Source organism: Helianthus annuus, chromosome 16 (assembly GCF_002127325.2).
Source record: "Helianthus annuus cultivar XRQ/B chromosome 16, HanXRQr2.0-SUNRISE, whole genome shotgun sequence".
NCBI classification, from domain to species: Eukaryota; Viridiplantae; Streptophyta; class Magnoliopsida; order Asterales; family Asteraceae; genus Helianthus; species Helianthus annuus.
This window is the reverse complement of record NC_035448.2, coordinates 206,545,972-206,559,008: the sequence shown is the minus strand read 5'-3', so window position 1 is coordinate 206,559,008 and position 13,037 is coordinate 206,545,972. Positions and strand designations below refer to the sequence as shown.

The 13,037-nt window shown below is 36.9% G+C and overlaps 1 long non-coding RNA gene across 1 annotated transcript; it reads left to right on the top strand.

The window, feature by feature from the left end:
• The first annotated feature begins 1,317 nt into the window (after window positions 1–1,317).
• Window positions 1,318–5,875, top strand: LOC110920694. The gene is made up of 3 exons (XR_002581831.2): window positions 1,318–1,455; window positions 1,986–2,050; window positions 5,716–5,875. It is a non-coding gene; the product is annotated as an uncharacterized LOC110920694 (long non-coding RNA).
• Window positions 5,876–13,037: the final 7,162 nt, after the last annotated feature.

Genomic DNA, 13,037 nt, shown 5'->3' with positions numbered 1-13,037 from the left:
TTTCTATACCCAAATGTATTTTCTATTTTTATCACATTCCACATATATATGGCATGTTTCGTTTATTTAAGTTAAAAATGACTTTTTGTGAAAATCACTTATATTTGTAGCTTCTTAAGATTGCGGGGTATGGGGCGGGAGTTTGGGCGTGGCCCCTTTTTCGTGGGTTTGAAGCCGGGCGTGGGGCGGTCTGGCCAAGCTGACATGGCGGGCTCTAATTGGACAAACCAAAGAAGCCGTTGGGCTAGCCGTTGATTTAACTATCAATGGCTCAGATCTAGCGAAGCCCACCAAACCCCCGCCCCCAACCCCCGCCCCACCATACCCTGTTTAAATGTGGGTCGCCCCATGTCTGCCACCCCAAGCCACGTGTCAACAAATGCCCCAACCCCCGCCCCACCATACCCCGCAGTCTAAAAATAAGTTTTTAAAAAAGTGTTTGGATTTGGTTATGAGTTGGGAAAAGTCAATAAGTCAATGACTTGTTTTTTAAAAAGTGTTTGGTTTAACTTATTGGTGTAAAATGACTAAAAGTGTTTAAAAAGTTATAAAAAGTCACAACATCGTAACTTTTCAAAAAGTGACTTTTTCACCTATAGAAAAAGTCATTTTGAAAAGTCTTTTTGGGTTTGCCAAACACTAATCTTCTTATTAGCTTTTTGTAGAAGTCAATAAGTTATAAGTTAGAGTGGAAAAGCTTAGCCAAACGTGCCCATAATTATTCTCTAGATAGTTTTTGTTCTTATCTTTAAAAATTATAGTTATAGTCCCTAACTTTTACACATTCGTTCTTGGATAGTCTCTAGCGTGGATGGGGTTAGTTTGTCCAGTTAAGTGGGTACGAAAAGACTAAAATGTCCTTACTTACATGCAAAATGGATTTTGTTCTTTAAATACAAAGATGGCAATCCACCATCATCAACCACCATTCGCCACCTATAGCCATTTCACCACAACCCAAAACCCCCGTCATCCTTCCGACACAATCTCTACCTCGCTTCCAAACCCAGACCCGAACTCGTTTTCACCTTTGTCGAATCATTCACCCCCGGCACGTAACCAACCTCGAACCCGGCTTCGACTTCTGTAACACCCCAAAAACATTAAATTTATATAAACATGTATATATGTACGTATATACATGTATATGTATTATTATATACCAAAAGAAAACAAACCTAACTAGTAACAAGGATTGGGTTAATTAAAAAAACATCAAGTTATAAATTAAATAAGTATGGAATAACCTTGGGGGACTATAGTTGCCAATTATTAAAAACTATCAACTTGATAATGAAAACCACACCAAAATCTGGTTGACCAAGCCAGGAAAGAAAAAGGGGAAAAGCTTCCCCAAGACCTAAACTCATAATTCCTTGAAATTAAAAGAGAAATCAAGTCTAAAACTAGTGTATGTACTGAAATTAGTGATCATCCGAACAAGGAGGACATAAGGTATGTTTAAATTCTATGTTTGGTGATGTTATGAAATTGATGAACATCATATAATTTATGATTCGGGTGTGAATAGTAGGAATTATAATATAACTTGAGGTGTATTCATGTTTAGAGACAACCCCTTGATGAAAATAGTGAAATCAATACTATAATTCAAGTGTTTGAATTACTAATTGTGATTAAGTAGATGGGTTGTTGGATGAAGTGGCTTTTGCTACTAATATGAAAACCTCCATATTTGTATAAATAATATATTTAATGACATAGGCTTGATGAAACCTCATCTTAATTTGATGTGTAATTACATTTGTTGAGTTGAGATTTTTAGTTAGTCAAGGTATAGACTGAATCAAATTGACTAGCTAAAAAGTATGCACATAAGGTGCTTGATGAAATGCCTAAAAGAATTACCAAACCTAATCAATGAACAAAAAGTATTGATGAAACATGAGATAATATGTTTGGCAAATTTGCATGCCTTAGTCATGGTTGAGAGGCTCTAACAACACTTGGCCCGTATATTATAGGCAAAGAAAGCGAAGCATTGGGAAGTCAAGCGGTGCGGACACTCGTCTAAAAGGAAAGCTTTAAGGTAAGTGGGTTAATGCTTCGTTAATATTGTAGTTAAACTTCTTATTGTTGAAATATTTTGATAAGTAGAAATAGGAAATTTGCGTGTTTGGTCTACTTGCTATGATGAAATTCATGAAAGTAAATCCAACGGATCAATTTAAGATAAGTGCAAACCGGGTAACGGAAGCACCTTTACTTAAATGACAAACCCAGGGAGTGGGAGGTCATTGATTAAACTAGCGAACCGGTTACGGCAATGTGAGGGTCGTAAATATTGAAACTCGGAATGAGTATAAGGAATATGTGAATACCTAACTAGAAGTTTTATTATTTAGTCTAAGTTCATGATCATAGACTTCAAACTGGTCAATTGTGTTAGAAGCGCAAACCGGGATTTGGGAGCGCGAGTTAAAAGTCATAGACTCTCATGGTCAGTATGACTAGTAAATGCACAATTTCCGCATGTAAGGATTGTGTTAAAAGTGTTCAACTACTAATAGTTGAACGGGTTGAATAAATGAAACACATATTAGTTAACGAATGCGTAAATCACTTGATTGGAACTCCAGATATTGGAAAACTTTTATGGTTATAATGTTCATGTGAGTTTTTAATATAAACAAACACTTTGTTTGATAAAACATGAACAGGTCAAAAATTTGTAAATAATTATAAAGCCAAGAGCTCATAAGTTAATAATATTGTTAATCTGGATGTTGGATTTCAAGCTCACATGATAGAAAATCAAATTACGATCATGTGGGAAGAAACGGGAGGTTAAACGGGTGTACAGTTTAAAAGTTATGCGCGTTTTAGTGTTTACGAACGATTAAAACAACACATCCGAGAAACGGAAGAAGGAGAAGGCGTCGACGACGCCATGCCCAGCGTCGCCGACGCCGTGTCACACCCCAACCAATGGCGGAAACACCGGGGCATGGAACTGTGTGAAACAAATTGTTCAATAGATTCCACAACAACTATTAAATTACCAAATCCTTAATGTTAATATCCCATACTACTAACAGATAAAGTAAAAATAGTTATTACAGATAATTGTCTTAAAAACAAGCAAACTATTCCGACAACTCAGAATTTTATTAGGTTCGTTTCTAGACTCCATCCTAGCTTGATTCCAGCAAATAACAAGCAACATCCTAGCATTCAAACACCTGTCACATACGTTAAAATACGATCAATACACATAGGGTAAAGGTGAGTATACAAGTTTGATAATAATAAAGGAGTTTGAAATAGTTTACGCATAACCAGCATGTAACACGTACAAAGTGAAGGCTAGTAGGTTATCGACAGAGAAATATGCACGGACGTGACTGCGAGCTGTAGAATGCGCAACACATATCCCCACTGGGACTCGTGAAGTAAAGCCCTTAACAACCCCTGTCCATGACAGGTGCCGAGTCCAAACTATAGTACTATCGTTGCTAAGGTGTCAAGCAACAATCACTGTGTTAACATAACATACAAGCATTCATCGAATAACACGTAGCATGAAATAACGGTCAGCGTATAAATAGTGTTTACGTTGTGTGGAAATTGTGATTTAGAATAAGTAACGTATGTAACACCCAAAAGTGCGTAAAGCAAAAAGGGTTCAAGTATACTCACAGATTGTGTTTAAGTAAATAAACACTCTCTTGGATTGAAGGGAGCGCTGAGAGATTAGCCTGGACAGTTAACGATAGCATAAACGATAAGCGGCGCGTAAAACGGTGCAAGTACCAAGTGTCAGATGGTAACCCGATCGGATGGCAATCCGATCGGATGGCCAGTCGATCGGATGTCTATCCGTTCGGATGGTCATCCGATCGGATGGCCATTCGATTGGATTGACATCATTTCGTAAGGATGTGTTTGTGTATGATGGCTTTGAAGTTTTCGTTGCAGCATTTTTAAAACAGAGAAGTATCTCTACCTTTCAGGTCGATCGATCGAACGGCGGTTCGATCGGGTAGCGATACGATTGGTAGGACACTTAATGATAACAAGTTCACAGCAGGATTGTCACTCGATCGGATAGCAATCTGTTAGAACTGACGATGCATTGAACATGTTTGAAAATTGTTAAGTGTTGAATCTCAAGTGCAGTCCGATCGGATAACTGTTCGATCGGATGGCAATCCGATTGGACGGCAATGCGTGCCAACGACCTGATCGTCTTGGTACTTGATTATTTTGAAGAATTTTGCAGTTCCGATCGAGACGGTGTGATAACGTGCTAAACAACAAAAACCCCATCAAGACCCTAGTGACCCGGTCGAACAGGAATCACCCTAGTTCGATAAGTCAGCTGTTCGAGACAGTTGTTCCTGTTTAACTCAAAATCGGTAGTCTCTTCGATAGAAATCAGATCTTGAACCGACACATCACTAAGAAGGAGTAGAAGATCAGAATGAGCTCCGATTCTATCGGTTTTGAGTGCATTGAGTGTAAAAGAGTTGAAAGAAAGTTAGAAAACCATATTTCAATCCTTTTAACCATGAATATGTGTAGATCTATGTGAAAACATTGTTTAATCATGTGGAAATCCTTCAGATCTGAGTTGTTCTTGTGGAATGATGTCAAGACTTGAAGTTCATAAGAACCCCATGGTGACATCACCCTAGAACACCTCAAATCCACTGATTTCACGGTTAAAACTTAAGATTCAAAAGAGAAAAAGATGAATAAATGCATGTAGATCATAGAAGTACAAGATTTAGGTTGAAAACTTACAAGAATCGCGAGAAATCGAGAGAAAGGAGGATTGAGTGCGGCTGGTCGAGTGAGAGTGTTGTCACATCACAAATGATGTGACAGGTGGGTATTTATAGGGTTTCCAAAAGAGGAAATGTGCAAGGGTCGGATTGGTCACCGGTCGGATGGTGACTCGATCGGATGGCCACTCGATCAGTTGGCCACTCGATCCTGGTGTCCGGCGTATTGAGTTTTGTCGTTTCGATTCGCTTGTTGAGTGTTGCGATGCGTTTCGAGCGAGCGATGCGATAGATTATTAATAAACACATAAATACTATATCTAATATACAATCATCATAAGTAACTGGCGTTTAGCGTTTGCGATTCGATTGCGATAGAGTTGCGATTGCGTTTCGATTAATCACCACAAAACATAAAGTAAACATGCACAAGTACACATAAGTAATACACACACGTAAAATAATATTCAGAATCTATCAATCAAGACGCGAATGCGATTGCGATGCGATTAGCGATAAAGCGATAAACCATGCGATAAATAGCGATTAAACCTCGATCATTAACAAGCACTCCACATAATACAACTAATGCGATAAAATAAATAGATTAACTACAAGTCAAAGAAGTCAAAACAGGAATTATGCAAGGAGTGACAGATCGCAATTAGCAATCTTTTCTTCCTTTGACTTCAATCTTGACTTTGACTTTGACTTTCGTAACACGGGGTGTTACACGCCGAGTCTGGTGACTTGGGGGTGCCAACGTCCTATCTTTTTGCCTACGGGCTTCTGGTGCCGACGCGAAAAACCAAGCACCGACGCCCCTCAGGGTCGTCGCCGACGCCCCTTAGGGTCGTCGCCGACGCCGGGCCTAGTCTGCATGTTTCTGTTTGTTTGTTTTGGCTATGTTATCCATTTTAATTGATTTTTATTGTGTTCTAACACTAATAAATTGTATAATCCTCAGCTCTAGGTACTTAACAACTCTTGGATGATGATCAAGCCGCCTCTAAAGAACCGAATACATAGAAGAATCAAGCTTCCGCTTTTGTATAAATGATTTATGTGAATGATACATCACGTATGTTTAGTAAATGTCTCAAAACACTTTGGTAACTCGATATTTTGAACGAGGTTGTTTTGTAAAATCTTTATATGACATGGTAATTTTGTATAAAACTTTAATTATTTAGTAAGGGTGTTATAAGTTGGTAATCAGAGCTCAAGGTTAGAGACGAAGTGTGTTCGGTTCAAGGCTTGATCAGGACATCCGGTAAGAATAAATTTTACAATGAAATCTAAATAGAATATTAGAAAAAAAGATGACTTAAAGTGCAAGGGAGGGGATGTTAATACACCCGAACCCGGAAAAGCACTAAGTATAAACGATTTAGGCAAGTCATAAACTTGGCCAAATCGAAGAAGAAAAGATACATTGAGTTTAGAAACAAATAAAGAGGACAAATTCTCATAGAAGAATGTGAGAATAATGAAATGAAATGTTTACCGATTTATTGCAAACATTTCAGATAAACGATGTCGGGTGGAAACGGTGATGACACGATACCTCTAATCACCGTGCAGATAAAGGACAAGATTTCCGAACAAGTCGGAAAAGCATTTGAAGCTAGCCTACCGGGATTCATGGAAAGGCTACAAATTGTGATACTCACAACCGTTGAGGAAAGAGTAAACGAACTATAGGAGGACCTTGTCAACGAAAGAGGTAAGGCCAAGGAGAAGAGGGACTGCTCATATAACAAGTTCGTAGCTTGTAAACCTCCAATCTACAACAGAGAAGTAGATCTGATTGCTTGCCAAAGATGGATAAGTGATATCGAGGGAGTGTTTAAACGAACTCATTGTGACCCAAACGATTACGTGATTTACGAAATGGGCCAACTGAGAGGCCAAGCAAAGGATTGGTGGGATAATCACAAGAAGGAACTAGGAGTTGAGGCTACTCAAGCCATGACCTGGGAAGGATTTAAAGAACCATTCCTCAAGCATCACAGCCCAAGGGCCATGATTAACAAAATAAAGGAGAAGTTCATGCATTTAAGGTAAAAGGGCGAATCAATCGATAAGATCACGAGGATATTCCTTGACAAGCTGAAATTCAGCGATGAACTAGTAAAAACCGAAGAACAAAAGGTATATCACTACCATAACATTTTGAGTGCGGAATACCGGGAGTTCATGACTCCCTCAAATTACAAAAATCTCACAGAGATTATCAATGCTGCACGAGAACGTTTTGAGTGCGTCACATCTGTTTTTCTGCGTTTGACAACGTAACACCCCGTGTTTTGAAAGTCAAAGTTAAAGTCAAAGTCCAGATGGAAGTCAAAGGAAGAAAAGATTGCTAATTGTGATCTGTCACTCCTTGCTCAATTCCTGTTTTGACTTCTTTGACTCGTAAGTAGTCTAATTTATGCTTAACGTTAGTTGTATTATGTGGAGTATCTATTAATAATCGAGGTTTATTCGATATTTATCGCATAGTTGATCGCTTTATCGCTTATCGCAATTGCGCTCGCAACTCGAATTACGCATTTTGGATATCGTTTTACATGTGTGTGCGCCTTATGTGTTACTTGTGCATGTTTATTTATGTATATGTTGTGGTAATTAATCAAAACGCAATCGAAACTCGAATCACAATCGAATCGCAAACACTGAACGCAAGTAAAATAGAATGATTGTATGTTAGATATAGTAGTTGGGATTAAAAGTAATTTGAATAGGAAACTTTATCGCATCACATCGCTCGCAATCACAATCGAAACAGCAAAACTCGTCGCACCAAACACTCAAACCAGCTGACTGATCGACCAGGTGACCAACCGATCGACCAGCTGATCGATCGAGCTGCCGCTCGATCGGCCAGCCAGTCGATCAGGCTGCCACCCGATCGATCCACTCCTTTCCACTTTGGGTAACCCTATAAATACCCCATGTCACCATCACACTTTCTACTTTTGGAACTCTCTGTCCGACCAGGGCTTCACCCTTGCTTTTCTCTGATTTCCTCTCAATTCCGGTAAGCTCTCAACCTAAATCTTGTACATCTTTGATCTACACTTGATTCTACACCTTTCTATCTTTTGAATTTTAACTTTTAATCGTGAAATAACTAGATTTGAGGTGTTCTAGGGTGATGTCATCATGGTGTTCTTAGGAACTTCATGTTTTGGCTTCAATCCTTCAGGAACAACTTGAATCTAACCGATTTCCACATAAATAAACAAAGATCTTTCATAGATCTAAACATATTCACGGTGAAGAGGGTAGAAAGATGGTTTTCCAACTTTCTTTCAACTCTTTTACACTCAATGCACTCAAAACCGATAGAATCGGAGCTTGCACCGACTTCCTACTCATTCTTGTGGTTATGTTGGTCCAAGATCTGGAGTCTATCCGTGAGGTTTACCGATTTCGGGTTAAACATGGAACACCGTCTCGAACAGTTAACTGACCGGATTTGGGTGATTCCTGTCCGATCAGGAGTACCAAGTATTGACGAGGTTTCTGTTGCTTAACACGTTATCAAAACATCTCTACAAAATGACAAACTATCAAAATAACCAAGTGTAAAACGAACGGAACGACTAGGACGGAATGCTGTCCGATCGGACTACCGTCCTATCGAACTGTTACCCGAACGGGTTGACACCCGATCAATCTACACCTTGGGTCCCACACTTAAGCTATTTACCAACATTTGAAGTCTGAACGTTGAACGAGTTGTTGTCCGATCGGACTACCATCCGATCGGATTAGCCGCTCGAACATGTGACATTTAAACTTCAATACTTATACAATTTTCAACATGTTCAATATCAGCAGGAAGTCACCCGATCAAAATATAGTCCGATCGAGTAACCAATTGCTGTGAACTTATTTTCTGTAACATCCGTCAAAATGGGCTCCCAAAAATCCGACCCGTTTTGAAACCCGGATCCTTACTTTTGAAACCTCGAAAATTTTCGCGAAATAAATAACCGTTGAAGGATTTACCAGAATTCATTTATCGATTTAGTTATTTAGTTATTTTATTTGTTCAATTAAAAATAATTTAATTAATATTGCAATTATTAGTTTCATAATATAATCTAGTTAGTTTGTTAAGTTTTTAAAGGTAAATAACTTAACCAAGTTAATCTACCTAGTTAATTAAGTCTTTAAAGTTAAGGGTCCAATGTGCAAATTGTATAAAGTACTTAGTAAAGAAAAAAGCAACAACATGAAAACTAGGCGGAACGCGGAATCAACTCGAGTCTCTCACCCGGTTAAGAATTAACAAACAAAAGCCATGCCATTACACAAATTCTTAGTTATTGTTCTGAACCCATCATAAACTTGTATTAACTTATCGTTCCATTTAAGCAATTTAAACCCTTTACTTTGCCGCTCAAACCGATGACAGTAAGCTCATTAGTGGTGTTTCCTTTCTTGTTTAATTGAGCCTGATTCTTTGGGATTGTTAGAGACTAAAGTTTCCATATCTCTCGTCATTCATGAATCTGAACGAAATTCCAGCTTAATACCATAACCCGCTTCAATCCTTACCTTAAAAATCGACAATCTCAATCTTTTATGAGTCAACCTTTTAGTTCCTCTCAAGCCGAATCATTTTGAACGTGAAACCACACGAGCCTCAGACGGGTTACTACTCCCTCATCTCTCACTAAACGATCAAACGATGCCGCACCGGAGTCCCGGAATGCTGCCAGAGATCGGAGTTCCACCGGAGACTTTCGGAGATCACCACGGGATCGGTTCAAACGTTCGGTATACTTTATTCCAGTCAATCCATTTTATTTACTTGTTGCTTCTTTTTTAAGAAGATATATATATATATATATATATATATATATATATATATATATATATAAACAAAACACTTTAGCAATTAACATGGTTGCACAGTGGATAAAACGCGTTTTGATTAAACAACGGATCGGAAATTAGAAACCCAGTCTGATACTTTTGATGCATCACCTTCCTTTTTATTTTAAAAACTAGAACATGGAACCATCAACCTACCTTTTTTTATTTTTTGTATATAAGCATTAAACAAAAATATTAGTTGAAAAAAAAGGGGGCTACTAAACGTACCCCCACTTGTTACTTTTTATACCCCCTTTTCATAAAATAACATTTAAACCTGTCATATTTACCCCCTAAACAAGTCATTTTTTAAAGTATTCCTTTTTGTTACAAAACAAATTCAAAAGTGTAAAAATATATTATTGACGTTTTAAAAAAAAATGTTTATTTTTATGTTTATTTAGAAAAACCATATTTTTTAAAAGGTTTTCAGATATTTTTTACACTCTCTCAAATAGTATTTTGATTATATTTTCTTTTATTGAACATCTTTACAAATTACTAATAACGTTTTTCATATAAAAACAATAATAAAAAAAGTTTTGAATTTTATTTTTGAAAAAAGTCTCCATTATATTTTTTCCTCGTCTAGTATTTTAAATGTCTTACATTTATTATTTTTAATATTTTAAAATGTTTTTTTTTTGGAATGACTTGAAGTGGGTATCTGATGCGTGGTCGAAAACCGATGATTATTCGTAATTAAGTTTATGTTTTTACATGACTTTTGGTTTCGAATGACCTACTTTTGATTACAAAAAAATCCACATATTTTTTTTGAAATCAACCAGTTTGATATATTTTAAATGAAGAAGAGAAAAATATTTGTGAATCAACCCTATCCATTTGTTTTGCTTTAGAAAAGTGTTCACTTCGATCCAAGTCTTAAACTGGTTTTAACTTGTTTATAACATATTCTTTACACTAATTAAATTTGAATTTATATAGATTGTTAATTTATAGTTTGATAAAATAATTTTAGTATCTATTGTTTATTTGTTCACTTACATAGATGGCCTGTAAACGATATTTTAAAAGAATTTTTTTTTTACTTTTTTGATAAATAAAAATTGTTAATTATTTTATAAACACGTCAAAAGTATTAAAAAATATAAAAGTAAGACCTTTAAAATACAAACTAGACGAGGAAAAAACATAATATAGACTTTTTTCAAAAAGAAAGTTCAAAACCTTTTTTATAATTTTTATAAGAAAAAATGTTATTATTTACTTGTAAATATGTTCAATAAAAAACATAATCAAAATACTATTTGAGAAAGTGTCTTTAGAAACAATATATGAAAACTTTTAAAAAATATGATTTAAATAAAAATTAAAAAATAAATATTTAAAAAAACGTCAGTAATCTTTTTTTACACTTTTAAATTTGTTTTGTCACAAAAAGAATATTTTTTAAAATGATGATTTGTATAGGGGTTAAATAGTAAAAGTTTTAATGTGATTTTATAGGAAGAGGGTATAAAAAGTAACAAGAGGGGGTATATTTATCCTACCCCAAAAAAAATCCTAGTAAAAAAATGTAGTTATATTGTAATCAATAAATATTAAATATTAACAAGTTCGTTGCGTGTTATTAACAAGTTCGTTGCGTAATCGATTTCGAACTCTATTATATCTATTAAACTTGTATGCTCACATTTACACTATGTGTATTGACTTTTACTTTAACGTATGTGACAGGTGCTTAGGATACTTATTTGCTTTCTTTGCTGTGAAATCGAGGCTAGGAAAGACCTAGGTCAACAATAAACAATCGTCTCTAATAAAAATCTGAGTTGTCGGAACAGAACAATTTGACTAGATCTTTTCTGTAATAATTGTAATATCATATATGACATGGTATGGGACGTGTCACTTTAAATATTTGATAAATATAGTTGTTATGGAAACTTCTGGACAATCTGTTTCGCTCAGTGTCGCGCCCCGATGATTCCGCCATCGGTTGAGGTGTGACATATTGGTATCAGGGCCATAACTATAGGGAATTAGGCAAGACTCGACCTAGTCCGGGTCGATGTCTTAGAAATGACCTAGTCTATAGTTAGGTACCAACAGACCGACTTGTGCGTACCCTTAAGGGTGCTGTACGAGCCTATTTGCTTACTATTTTCGCTATTCTCGTGCACGCTACACTATCACTGTACGATTATTCGAAAATAAACGAGTAATTTAATCGAGATTAGGTGTGAAAACCGCAAACTCTCGATTAAATTGCTTATTTGATCTATACTTATCTATAAAACACGACAATTTGCATTGAATCAGGAATGAAATCCATACTTTAACGCAGGTTTTCGTCTCTGTTTTTATCAAAAACAGGAGCAAAGTTGTTAAGTTAGGGGTGAAACCTGAATCTTGATGACTTGTTCTGACCTCTATTTTGTTTTGCAAAACTCTCGCCAAAGTCTCGACGGACTCCAACGACCTGAAGTCGCACTGAAACTGGAAGGATGCGTGCCATTCGCCCAGACTCGAGGCGAGAGCACAATCCCGAAGGCCAAAGTGTGAACTAAAGTACTTGTGAATAGTCGAATCACTTTGGTTAGTCAAAGTCTAACTAGCCGCAGACAATCTATTTCTCGATTTCTATGTGTTTCAATTCTAAGATTGTTGATTTTATGTAGGTTTTATGTGTTTTATATGACGTATCTGTTTATGTATTTTCGATTTTTGGTGATTTATTCACTTTTCTCCCTTCGCTTTGATCGACACACATGACTCGCACTGCATCTGTATCTCAAAACGCTGACAAATCGCTAATTGTGGACGACCATATGTTAAGTTATACGCTTATACTATACTACTCGCTATGCTATACGTGACCGCTATTCTTGAACGCTCGCGAACTTGGAATGATAGGTTTCTGTATTCTGACTGCCTCTTGTGATTATGTGCATATGTGTTCTGTGTTTCTATGCCTTATGTGCTTATGTGCTTCTGTGCTTATGTGAATCTGTGATTATGTGCCTATGTGACTTTGTGGTTACGTGATTATACGTGTTCCTAAGTATTAGTAATATTAGGATTGTGAGGGGAGATTCGATCATATTGTGTTGAGTCCTGTGAAGATGTCTGTTGTAGACAATGTCGTCATCTGGATCTCGCGCTACCCGAGATGCTCGCCGAAAGCAAGCAGACAAACGCCTCGCTACCATCATTACTAAGCAGATGGCAAAGGTCGTACCCCAAGTCGTCAGTGAACTATACGAGAACATGAGCAAATCGTCTGGGGAATCCAGAATCGAAACCCCCAAAACTGCTTTCAGCTTCAAGCAGTTCAAGGCATGCGGACCGAAAGAGTTCACTGGAGAAGGAGGCCCCACGACTTTGTTTCAATGGTTCAACTCGATCGAAGTCACTTTGCGTCAGAGTGGG